The following is an 11,900-nucleotide window of genomic DNA, read 5'->3' as shown; positions in this document are numbered from 1 at the left end:
GACATTGAGAAATACATTAGTGACAGCCTCCTTGAAGACCTCTGTGTGGCTTTCCTATATAGGCCAGTTATAGTGAAGGAGATGCTGTTGAGATGGGGTCCCTGATTGAAGAGATCCCAGAAGAGCAAAGACCAAATGGCAGAACTTGACTACTGTTTCCGTCCGAGTTCAGTGACAAGAGAAAACTACGCCAGTAATTTGAACAGGTAAATGTAACACAATGAACTATTAACTAGTAAAAAGACAGTAACTACTAAGGGGTAAAAAGAATGCCAAGGAATACAGAAATGGCGGATACAGGAAGCAGGCCAAGCTAGCGAGCAGGGTGAAACTTGCTGGGTAGCTGCGCGCTGCAGGTGCTACTGAGATACGTTAGAAAGCTGCAGGCAGTGCTGCTACTGAAACTGGCTGGGAAGCTGCCCTCTGCGGTGCCAGTTGAACTTGCTGGGAAGCCACCCATTACAGCACCTATGAGACTCACTGGGAAGCTGGCTGAAACTCTGGAAGCACTCACTGGGAAACTGCTCGTGTGGGTTGAGACGTAATGTCGGCCCAGCTAGGTAAAGCCAAACTGCTCTGGCGGTCCTTTCGAATTGTTATGGAGAAAAATACATTAGCTAGATCAAATAGCTCAATACCAGGGACTGTGTTGATTTGCACCAGTAAAGATACTACATATAGGATAGCAGCTACAATTGGAGTCACCATCTGATTATGTTATCCCCAGTCAATTATCTAAGATCCATTGGACTTCTGTACAGGCCAAACTGGTGAGTTTAACAGAGATGTGATATTACTCTCTTGGTAGCCAGAATATATTCTGGGTGTTTCCATCAAGCCTTTGCCACACGGGTAGGGGAGCCAATGTGGATGATTCTCCATTTTGATAACTTAAGTAAGGTCTTTAGTCTTCAGATATAGAGATTTTTTTCTGTTACATGGAGTAAGCAATACTCTAGTAGGCTTCCCATCTATTACATTCCTAGGCAAACCACCACCAAGTAGTGGTCACCAAATATCCCCGTAGGCCAAGGCATTCTCATCACCAGTACATCTCTGCTTCCTCTTTTGGTAATGCTGTCATACTGTCTTTGGCAGTTATGTGCTGCAACTTTGCTCTTCTAGGATTCCATCATTCTCATTGACATCAGTGAACCCATCTCAATGATGGTGTCCCCCACAGTCATATCTGGCCTGTAGAGGTGGGAAACCATAGACTGTTTCAGGGATGTAGGAATACCCTCAGTAATGTACTTCTCAACACCTTAAAGAAGGGAATGTCTTTGGATCTCCTAGGAGGAAGTAGTTTTGGATTAGATGTGTAGGTTGCATGTGAGGAATCCATTCCAACAGTCTTATCTTTTGAAGCATTTGGATTTCTTCCTCCACGTCATGCTGGGAAAGTTCTGACAACTCGACCTCATTAAACATTGGCCTCCATTGAGTTCAAGTTTTACTTATCAAACCAGGTGAATTGTCATAGATAGTTCCAATTGTCCAAGCTAACACATGAAATCAGTAATCTTGGATATGGTAAGTATATCTAAGTTAATAAATTTGGCTTGATTTAATCCCTACCTCTTTGCACTAATGTTCTCAGAATCTACTCTCATATATATTACCACTGTTTCTGCTGATATGTACTTCTTATATTCTTTTTATGTGTAAGGAATATAAATATAAAAGTACATATATGTATACAGGCATTTATATATATGGACATATGTGTATATAAATACATAACATAAACACATGCATGTATACGTATCTTGTAATTCTTTTAATGTGTAAGCTATTTTCTTCTTCTAATTTTCTAACCTATTTTTTTTCTTCTAATGTGTAAGCTATATACCTAATGCTCAGAAGCAGCCTGAGACTTTACTCTAGTTATCAGTCTCGTGCCAAGAAGGGATAGTTGTGGTGGTTCTTGAGGAGAATGAGCTTACTCCCGCAAGACATCTGCCCTAGGTTATGATATCACAAGGGTTTCAAGAAATGGTGGGGTAGTATTCTTGGCACAAGAGAGCAACCTATTTCTACCAGCAGTGGAAGCTGAGTGACGTGGAGGTTCAAGATTTTTAGTTTCATTTGGGTCCAAATAGACGTCCCCATTTAAAATTTTAGTCTCGTTCTTTCCCATTTATTGCCCTAACTTTCACATAAGAAATAATGAGACTCTGACTTCAATCCACTCAATTTAATTTTGCATTTCATTTTTTGTAACATCAGCCCTGTGGCTACAAAAAAAAAAAGATTATTTTAAAGCTGTCACAGAAGCTTCCTGGTTATCAGATCATATCTTGAGCCGGGAGTTACATTAACCTAGTTTGTCATATTTTTTATTTGTACGAGCCCAGTGCACTCGGGAGATTCCATTCACACCACGGGCCTTGTTGTCACCTTACTGCCATGACAGTCAAGAGTCACAGTTACTTTGGATCCCAAGGTGGTTGCTTCAGTAGGCAATTCATCAAAATCAACCACATAGATTGATTAATTGTGAGGCCCCTGCGTGCCATGGATTATTATCATCCTATTTCATATTTACGAAGAGCTCGGCGTTGCACTCAAGACTAATGACACAACCAACCAATCCCAAAATCTCACCTTTGCACATCTATTTCCTTGAACCACTTTTTATACCAGTTCTGTATTAGTCATTGTCCAGTCAGTAAACAGAAATCACACATTAATCTGAATAGGGAAAATTTAATATAAAGAATATGTTAACTAGTAATCTCTAGTAGGGCTTAACTACTAAGGGGCTAGGAGAACTTCCAAGAATGCAGAAATAGCAGATGTAGAGAGAAGCCACTATCTCAAAGACTGAGGCAGAGTACCGAGGAAGAAATAAATTTGCAAGAGAGCCCCTTTAAGGCTGAGATTCAGACCTTATTGGAGAAAGTGTGACTGTGGTCCTCTGGACAGTAGATAAGTTCATTGAGATGATGCAGACTGAGATTGGCACGGAGGAAGCTGCCTGCGGGTGTGGAGAGATAATTTACTAGGAATCTGGCCACTGAAGCTTTGCAGAGACTCACTGGGAAGCTGCCACAGAAGTCCTACCAAAACTCACAGGGAATTATCCCATTATTTTGCCCATACAACTCATCCATCAGGGATACCAGCGGAACTCACTGAGGAGCCACTTTCAGGGTCACCGTGGACATTTGCTGGGAAGTGAGAATGACAGGATGTTGCACATAGTACTGGATACCATGTGCCACAGGAGCAAGCTGGAGAGAGCTCAATGGAACCGGAAAGAGAAGGCCCTTCATCCTGTAGTATCCCTCTTGCATCCACCACTAAATAAGCTATGAGCTGAACATTGTGCCAACTGACAAAGAAGAAATGTGTACAGGGTTCAGCTCTGGTATAACAAATCAGGGCAAAGATGGATGAACGGATTATCTGAGAGGCAATTTATTAATTAGTGGTAATTAATCCAAAGAACCTCAACCAACTGGGGTCCTGGCTGAAAGCAAAAACGCATGGATTGGCCTATGGAAGAGGAAGTTATATCAAGTATAGCCACACATCTGGCTACAGAATTGAGGACTGCTATAGTTCTATATGATTTCTTTTTTTGCTTGGTTTGTATGCCTGTATGTGTATGTATATGTATATTTGTGCACATTAATTTTCCTTCTTTTTCTACTTCCCTTTAATATATTTTGTTGGAGTTTACCAATACAATTTAGTCTTCAGGTAACAGGATATTCTGATTGGACTTTGACTGAATTTGAAGAGTAATTAAGGTAAACGAAAAGTGAATAGTATGGCTGTCTTCCAGAGATGGATCCAGTAAGTGTTGGAAATTTGCAACTCTCATTTTAAGCAGAAGATGAGCATGCCTTTATCTGCATGAAAAATAGTTGCATCTTGCTCAGTGGAAGTAAGAGTTATTTTTGATGTTTTATGGCATTTCAAATGTGTAGACGGAGGTGTATGGATCAAGAGTAGCCAAAAGAGTAGACTGTCAATTATTGAGCCATCATGTCTCAGCTCCAACCCCATCCTTCTAATGTTTGTTTTGTGAGGCTTATTCATACTGCCAAGGCTGGAGGAAGAAGTCAGCTTTTATTCCTTTCTGTTTGCTTCCTTTGGGCTACCTGTTTCTTCCTTATGTGTTATCTCAAATTTTATATTACTCCACTAGAGGTAGCTACTTCCCAAAGCAGCAGCTGAATTTAGTTTGCAGATTTTTTAAAATTTACACAAAAGTCTCATTATGTTCCTCTCAGAGACACCATCACCAGGCGGCTGGCATTCCCTCTCTAGTGTCTGAATTTCATCTCCATGGAGCCACTCCTCCAAGCTTCTAAATTTTAATAATCCCATCCTCTTTCCCTTGTGTTCCTGGCTTGTTGCAGATACAACGTAAGGTGATTCCAGTAAGTCGGGACCTTATATAATCCCCTCTCCTTGAGTGCAGCCAGAAACTGTGCCGTGCATTTAGTCAATAGAATATAGCAATGGTGAAGGCAGATGCAATTAAGGTCTCAAATCAGTTGATTTTGAGTTAATTAAAAGGAAAATCTCTCGGCTAGCCCTGACTTATTGAGGTGAAAGTGCTTAAAAAATGGACCTGAGGCCCTGGCTGAGGTCAGAAACATGCTCTCCTGCTGGCCATGAAGAAACGAACAAGCACGTGGGGAGCTGCCTACAGAGGGGGAGCTGCCTCCAGGACCGAGGCCCTCAGTCCTACAGCTGCAGGAAACTGAACTCTTCCCACAACATGAATGTGTTCGGAAGAGTCCCAAATGAGAAGGCCATCCGTCTGCCATCTTGATTCCAGCATTGTGAGACCCTCAGCAAAGGACCCAGCTAAGCCATGTCTGAACTCTTGTGAGATTACAAATGTGTATTGTTTTAAGCCACTAAATTTGCGGTAATGTGTTACACAGTGATGGACAGCAAATACATATTCCTAGGTTTGGTGGCTACATTCATGGTAATTACATTCATCAACTGCTACCTCTGTGATGTTTTAATGTGCCCTTCTTGCTTTTTCTGCTGATTTGTTAACAAATTTATACTTAGGTAACTCTTCCCTATATGAGATTTTCTCTTTCAATTACTCGTGTTATTTCTGAATCCTGACTGAACTGACTGATAACATGATTTCTTACCAATTCCAGGCATCCAGTAATTGCCCATCCTATGAATGTATATAACATCTACAGACTGTCCTCTACTCAAAATTGTGCACTTGAGAATGTACTACTTGTCATTTTTGTAGAATTATAGTCAACAACCTTTATGTTTTATGTGCTATAGACATATTCTTATACTCATATGTTCAGATTTCCTGTCTGTAAAGAGTCTGGGTGCACACACAGGCCAGTGCCTAAGAAAAACAATTAGGTACAAAATAACACAACTCTTTTATAAACGTCTTAGCAGCATATTAATGTGTCTATAATGTGTTAACAATAGGTTGATAATTGGCATATGATAAACGTGAACAAAAATTAGTTCATCCTACTTATTTTTTATCAAATAATTTTGTAGCAAGAATTCCCCTGTATCATTGTGGTTTGGCCTAGATTCAGAGGCTAAGATAAAAGTAAATGAAAAGAACAGTACAGGAAACACTGAAATGTTGTTTGACTCTATTTTCCAAAATAAGTAATAATAATTCTGCATTGTTTTAGAAATATTTCCCCACGAATGCTACATTTTATTCTCTATGTTGCAGTGTCATTTTAACACATAACACAGGAACTTGGTTAAGGCAGTATGCTGTCTAAAGTGCCCTAAATTTGTTTTTCTCCTCATTCTGACCACTAATACCTTATTATTTGTAGAAGTCAAGTGATAATCCACTCACTCTATTATCTGTCATAATATCTCAATTTGTTCCTTCAAATTTGGATTTTAAAAAGATGATAAAATTAACGGAGAGAGATTTAGTCCCTATCGAATTCAGAATATATGCATAGAAGAATCCACGTGTGGAGCTGTGGCTCTCTCCTTGACATTTCTCTAACCCAATTGCTCTTTTTGTGATTAGCATCCTCTGTATTCTGCCTTTGTGTTCCCTATCGGGCTGTTGTATACATGCTATGCAAATATGAGCTCTTGTAATATCAACGATTTTCTGCTCCAATTTGAAATAGGACATATATTATAAAATCAATTATGAGGAGATATTGTGGCTGACAGTCTTAAAACATCCTTTCTACCCAAGATGATTAATCTAATCCATCCTTCTCACCAACAATTGCTTCAGGAAGGCACTTAGAAGCCAATTTTGGTTGATTAGATGAAAAAAAGTCATTCTACTTGGAATCTTCTGGAAAAAGTGTCTTTTCTCCTAATCCAGACACAGGAAGAGATGGTAGTTGTTTCTCCAAATACGAAGACAAGAACTGCCTGTTATGTTGCTACCAGTCTGAGAATAAAGTCAACACCAAGGACAGCACAGCAGAGAGATGCAACCGGGAGAAAGATTTAGGCACCCGGCGTGGAGGAGTCCAGGAAAATGTCCTACAGAAGGCGTTGTGGAATTCATCTCATTATTTATCCCAACTGACCGGTACCCAAGGAGGGCAGCCCTATGCAATTCGATGCTGCCAACTATGCAGGATTTAGTGATGCTTCCTTCCCTGGACTCTTCTCTACATTTCAAAGTTTGAAGGAGAGGGAATCCCCTTCGTGAGAGTTTCCCTTTGTACGGAAGATTGTGCACAATATGCTTGTCTGCCTACAATTTCCTTCCTCAGCTGTACTTCACGTTAGGTACTTTGTAAAACATAACAAAGCTTTAAAATTATGAGAATAACCCAATATTAGAAAAGAAGAGTATGATTTATAGATATTTTACTCCAAAGACCTTACTTCATTCCTTCCCAGAATGAAACAAAAAACACTGGCCACCAGCTGTAACAGAGGAAGCCACTGCTTTTGCTGCTTTTAAAGAGGTGTTTGGTTCTTTATTGACTTCATTTTTGCATTCCATTTCTTTCCTGAATGATGTGAAGTTAATTTTGATATCTGTAAAGGCAATACAACATAATGGTACAGACCATGGACTGTGGAGCTCGACTGCCCAAGTCTGAATCCTGGATCAACCACTTGCTAGTTGTGTGACCTGGACAAGTTCCTTACACTCTCTAATTCTTGGTTTCCTCATCTGTACCTTCAAAGGTAATCATACGTACGTCACAGGATTGAGCAATACATTTAGATCGTTGCTTGGCCTGAGTGTTGGCTGTTACTATTATAATGTGCTTCTGTTATCTCAGCATCTACCCTATCTCATCCTCAAGCTTTTATTTAAAGACAGCAGGTTTCTTTCATTTCATTGGACTCATAAAGAAGCATGTGGTTCTTTTCATGAAGCAATTATTTGGGATATTTTGTTTCTTTCAACTAATTTTATACTATACAGCATAAAAATCGCTCTCTATAATTACTGATTTTTTTAATAGATTAATCTTAATTCAGTCCAGTTATTAAAGAAAAACATTGTGGGGTCAAAGTGTGGGAAGCAAGCTTTACTGTTTTTCTTCATATGTTTCAGAAAATGCTGTTATGATATCCACTATGCCTTCTGAGCTAGAGTCATGTCTTCATGCACTCATCTGTTTCCTCCTCTTAAATATGATCAGGAGGTCTCCCTAACTCACCACCCAATGTGGTAGAATATTCTCTGCTTGTTCAGCACTTATTCTTTTCATTTCTCTTCTCTTGTCTTGCATCTCTCCTGACTGGTTGCCACCAAACACATATTTACAATGATTTTTATTCAGTTGATCTGTTGATCTTCAATATAAAGAAGGACTTAGGTATACTCGAATTCTGCCCCTTTCATTTACCCATATAATGTCTTTCAAAATAGAGAAATTCTGGTTTTCCTGTTTTTGGAGATATTCATATATTATGGGTCATAACATATGTTTAAATCTATCTATCTCTCTATCTATCCGCCCTGATTGGAATCAGTTGAACTATCACTCTTTGGTGATTAAAATTTGTCATTTGTGGCTTACATTGTGATGGTTTCTAATTCTTTTCTTTCTCCTTCCTTCTCCTTCCCTCCCTCCTTCTTCCTTCCATCTCTCATCTCTTTCTGTTGCTTGTTTTTCTTTATTTCTTCTTGTTAGGAGGGTGTTATAGGTCGAATTGTGTCCCCCTCCAAAATTATATGTTGAAGTACTAACGCCCAGCACCTCAGAATGTGACCTTAGATGTAGTTAAGATGAGGTCATACTGGAGTTGTGTGGGGCCTTAATCTAATATGACTATAGTTATTCTAAAAATAATGCCATGTGAAGACAGAGACAGGGAGCAGTTTACGGGAAGACAGAGAATTGGAGTCATGCTTCTATCATCCAAGAAGTGCTCAAGATTGCTGGTAAACCACCAGAAGCTAGGAAGAAGCAAGGAAGACTTCCCCTATAGGTTTCAGAGGGAGCATGGCCCTGCTGATACCTTGATTTCGACTTCTTGCCTCCAGAAGTGTGAGGCAAATTTCTGCTGTTTTAGCCCCCTAGCTTGTGGTACCTTGTTATGGAAGCCCTAGAGAACTAATATAGAGGGGCAGAGTAGACATGTTTTCTCTGTCTTCTCCAACTGTTGGTCCCCAGTTCTTAAAACTTAAAAATCTGAAAGTGCGTTTTTATGATAGCATCAATATTTTTATTTATTTTATAATTAGCGACTCTATTAGAAATGCACTCATTTAAGTAGGAGATAATTATAAACAATTTTTAAAATCATGGAAGTAGACCACTTGACGTCCTGGAGGAAGGAGCTAAAGCTCATTTATGGGACTAGATGAGCATTTAACTGGGAAGCAGGACCCCTGTGCCTGGCAGCCAGGGGGTCCGTGAATCCCTGTGGGCCATCTGTAAGTTTCTGGGAGCGTCCTTCAGCTTTACAAAAGGATCTGGGACTGCCTAAAGCTCTGGGCGGCTTCCCAGCCCATCCAACACCGCCTCCCCCATCCCTTTGTCGTCCCTGTGCCCGCTGAGCAGGCCGATTGCGCCGTGCTCATCGTGGCGGGCGGCGTGGGCGAGTTCGAGGCGGGCATCTCCAAGAACCGGCAGACCCGCGAGCACGCGCTGCTGGCCTACACGCTGGGCGTGAAGCAGCTCATGGTGGCGGTCAGCAAGATGGACTCAACCGAGCTGGCCTACAGCGCCGCACGCTTCCAGGAGATCACCAAGGAAGTGAGCGCCTACATCAAGAAGATCGGCTACAACCCGGCTGCCGTGGCCTTCGTGCCCATCTCGGGCTGGCACGGCGACAACATGCTGGAGCCCAGCACCAACATGCCCTGGTTCAAGAGCTGGAAGGTGGAGAGGAAGGAGGGAAACGCCACCGGGGTGACTCTGCTGGAAGCTCTGGACTCCATCCTCCCGCCCACCCGCCTGGTCAACAAGCCTCTGAGGCTGCCTCTGCAAGACGTGTACAAGATTGGAGGCATTGGCACTGTGCCTGTGGGCCGTGTGGAGACCGGCTTCCTGAAACCTGGCATGGTGGTCACCTTTGCCCCCACCAACCTCACCACCAAGGTCAAGTCTGTGGAGATGCACCATGAAGCCCTGCCTGAGGCCCTGCCTGGCGACAAGGTGGGCTTCAACGTAAAGAATGTGTCTGTGAAGTACATTCGTCGTGGAAATGTGGCTGGAGACAGCAAGAACAACCCCCCCCCCCCCACCGTAGAGGCTGGTAGCTTTGTGTCACAAGTGATTGTCTTGAACCACCCTGGGCACATCCACACCAGCTATACCCCAGTGCTGGACTGTCACACAGCCCACATCACTTGCAAGTTTGCTGAGCTGAGGGAAAAGATTGACAGCTGCTCGGGCAAGAAGCTGGAGGACAACCCCAAGGCCCTGAAGTCAGGCGATGCGGCCATTGTGCAGATGGTCCCCACCAAGGCCATGTGTGTGCAGACCTTTTCCAAGTACCCACCTCTAGACTGTTTTGCTGTGCAGGACATGAGACAAACAGTGGCTGTTGGAGTCATCAAGGCAGTGGATAAGAAGTCATCTACGCCTGGCAAGATCACCAAGTCGGCGGTAAAGGCGAGCAAGAAGTGAAGTATGTCCCCTGCCGCCGCCTCAGCAACCTCCACTATAAAAATTACTTAACATTCTATGTATTTATCAAGTAAGATTAATACAACCTATTTAATAAAAAATAAATAAATAAATAAAATCATGCATCTTTTTTAACTAGCATCTTTTAGAGTAATAAATATTTTTATTCAAAAGTTTTCCCTAAGTGTCATGTCTTCAAATTCACAATAGGAGTATACAAATTCAACAATGTAGTTTTACCTAATACTCTGAAATATGTAAATCTGCATAAAGACAGATCAAATTTTGCAAAACTGTTGGTAACTGCCAATATTTTTTGCCTTTATTGAAGTTGGGGAAAAACATAATTAGCACTTCATGCTTTAAGAACTAAGCTGAGTCCTCAGTTGACATCGTGCCAGGAAGTTGATAAACACAGCAACTTCAGAAATTAATTTTCATAAAAACCAAAGTGTGGGGGCCGGCCCCGTGGCTTAGCAGTTAAGTGTGCACGCTCGGCTACTGGCAGCCCGGGTTCGGATCCCGGGCGCGCACCGACGCACCGCTTCTCTGGCCATGCTGAGGCCGCGTCCCACATACAGCAACTAGAAGGATGTGCAGCTATGACACACAACTATCTACTGAGGCTTTGGGGAGAAAATAAATAAATAAATAAAATTATAAAAAAAAAAGTGTGTGTATAAATTTTGAGCAGGCTGGTGTTAACATTAATCTATCAGTATAGCTGGGAAACACAGTCCCAATTCAACTCCAAACCCTGACATTAGCACTTATTTTTGAAGTTGTTTCAAAAAGGTTTTCCAGTTATATTCAACAGATGTGATGTTAAATCAACTTATTCTAACAATTCTAACATCTTAACACGTGAACATAATACCTATTGGAATCTTGAATTCTAAGCTACCTCTTATCAGTTTATAGCCCTGAAGTGTAAGACTTCAGCATTATTCACCACTACTTACATATTCATAGCCTCTTACAGGTAAATTTTCTTTTTTGCTGGTATTCTGCCAGTGTGATAAAAAGATTACATAATTTCTTCTCCTTTTGCTTTCTGCTGGAAAAGAATGCTCAGACACCACCACCCACTAGAAGACAAAAATGTCTACAGCAGTGGTGGCTTCTTTTACTTAAAACTTCAAATATTTATGAAGGTTCCAAGTGTCTAGTTACTTTTAATAAGATGTACCTTTTTTTCCACTGTTGATGGAGTTGTATCACGTTGCAGGCCTGTGATCCACCTGTGGAACTATTCATAAACCTTAAAAATCTTGAAGCACTCTTTGAGATTTCTTCTGCCTAAAGATCCTTTATCATGATAGGTTGCCCAAATCTAGATCCACTTAGCCTGAAAATGGACAATTTATTTTGAATCTTATATTTGCCAGAATGCTTCTTTTAAGATCTATTGTATTTCATCTGGCAGACAAATGTTAGGTTTTCTTGAACTGATCCTTGTTCATTTGGGTCATAATCCACATTTATATATAAACAACCGATTTAAATAATTTATTACTTCATTTCGTTTCTATTAAGATTTATATATCAAGTAAGTCCTTTTTCTCATAGCTCACATCAATCAGGAAAAATTTACCGAGGCCCTGCTAATGAGAAACTCTGTCACTTCTTTTTGCTCCTTTGATCCACTACTCAGAAGAACACATAATTTTTTAGTCATTTTCCTTCAAATCTCTCTTTTCAGCTGGATGAAATTCAAATTAATTGTTAAAATATTTCTGTTATCCTGTCCCTTACATTTGATATTGAAATTGAAATTCTTCATTTTCCAAAGACAAACAAATATGAATCTCCATAGGATGTCCTTCTGTTGGATAACACTTGGTA

The 11,900-nt window shown here is 40.8% G+C and overlaps 1 pseudogene; it reads left to right on the top strand.

The window, feature by feature from the left end:
- The first annotated feature begins 544 nt into the window (after positions 1-544).
- LOC101408547 (elongation factor 1-alpha, oocyte form pseudogene) lies at positions 545-10,055 on the top strand (annotated as a pseudogene).
- The last annotated feature ends 1,845 nt before the right edge of the window (positions 10,056-11,900 follow it).

The sequence above is a fragment of the Ceratotherium simum genome, chromosome 9 (genome assembly GCF_057802395.1).
Source record: "Ceratotherium simum simum isolate JZ-2026a chromosome 9, ASM5780239v1, whole genome shotgun sequence".
Taxonomy (NCBI): domain Eukaryota; kingdom Metazoa; phylum Chordata; class Mammalia; order Perissodactyla; family Rhinocerotidae; genus Ceratotherium; species Ceratotherium simum.
This window is presented reverse-complemented; position numbering and strand designations above follow the sequence as displayed.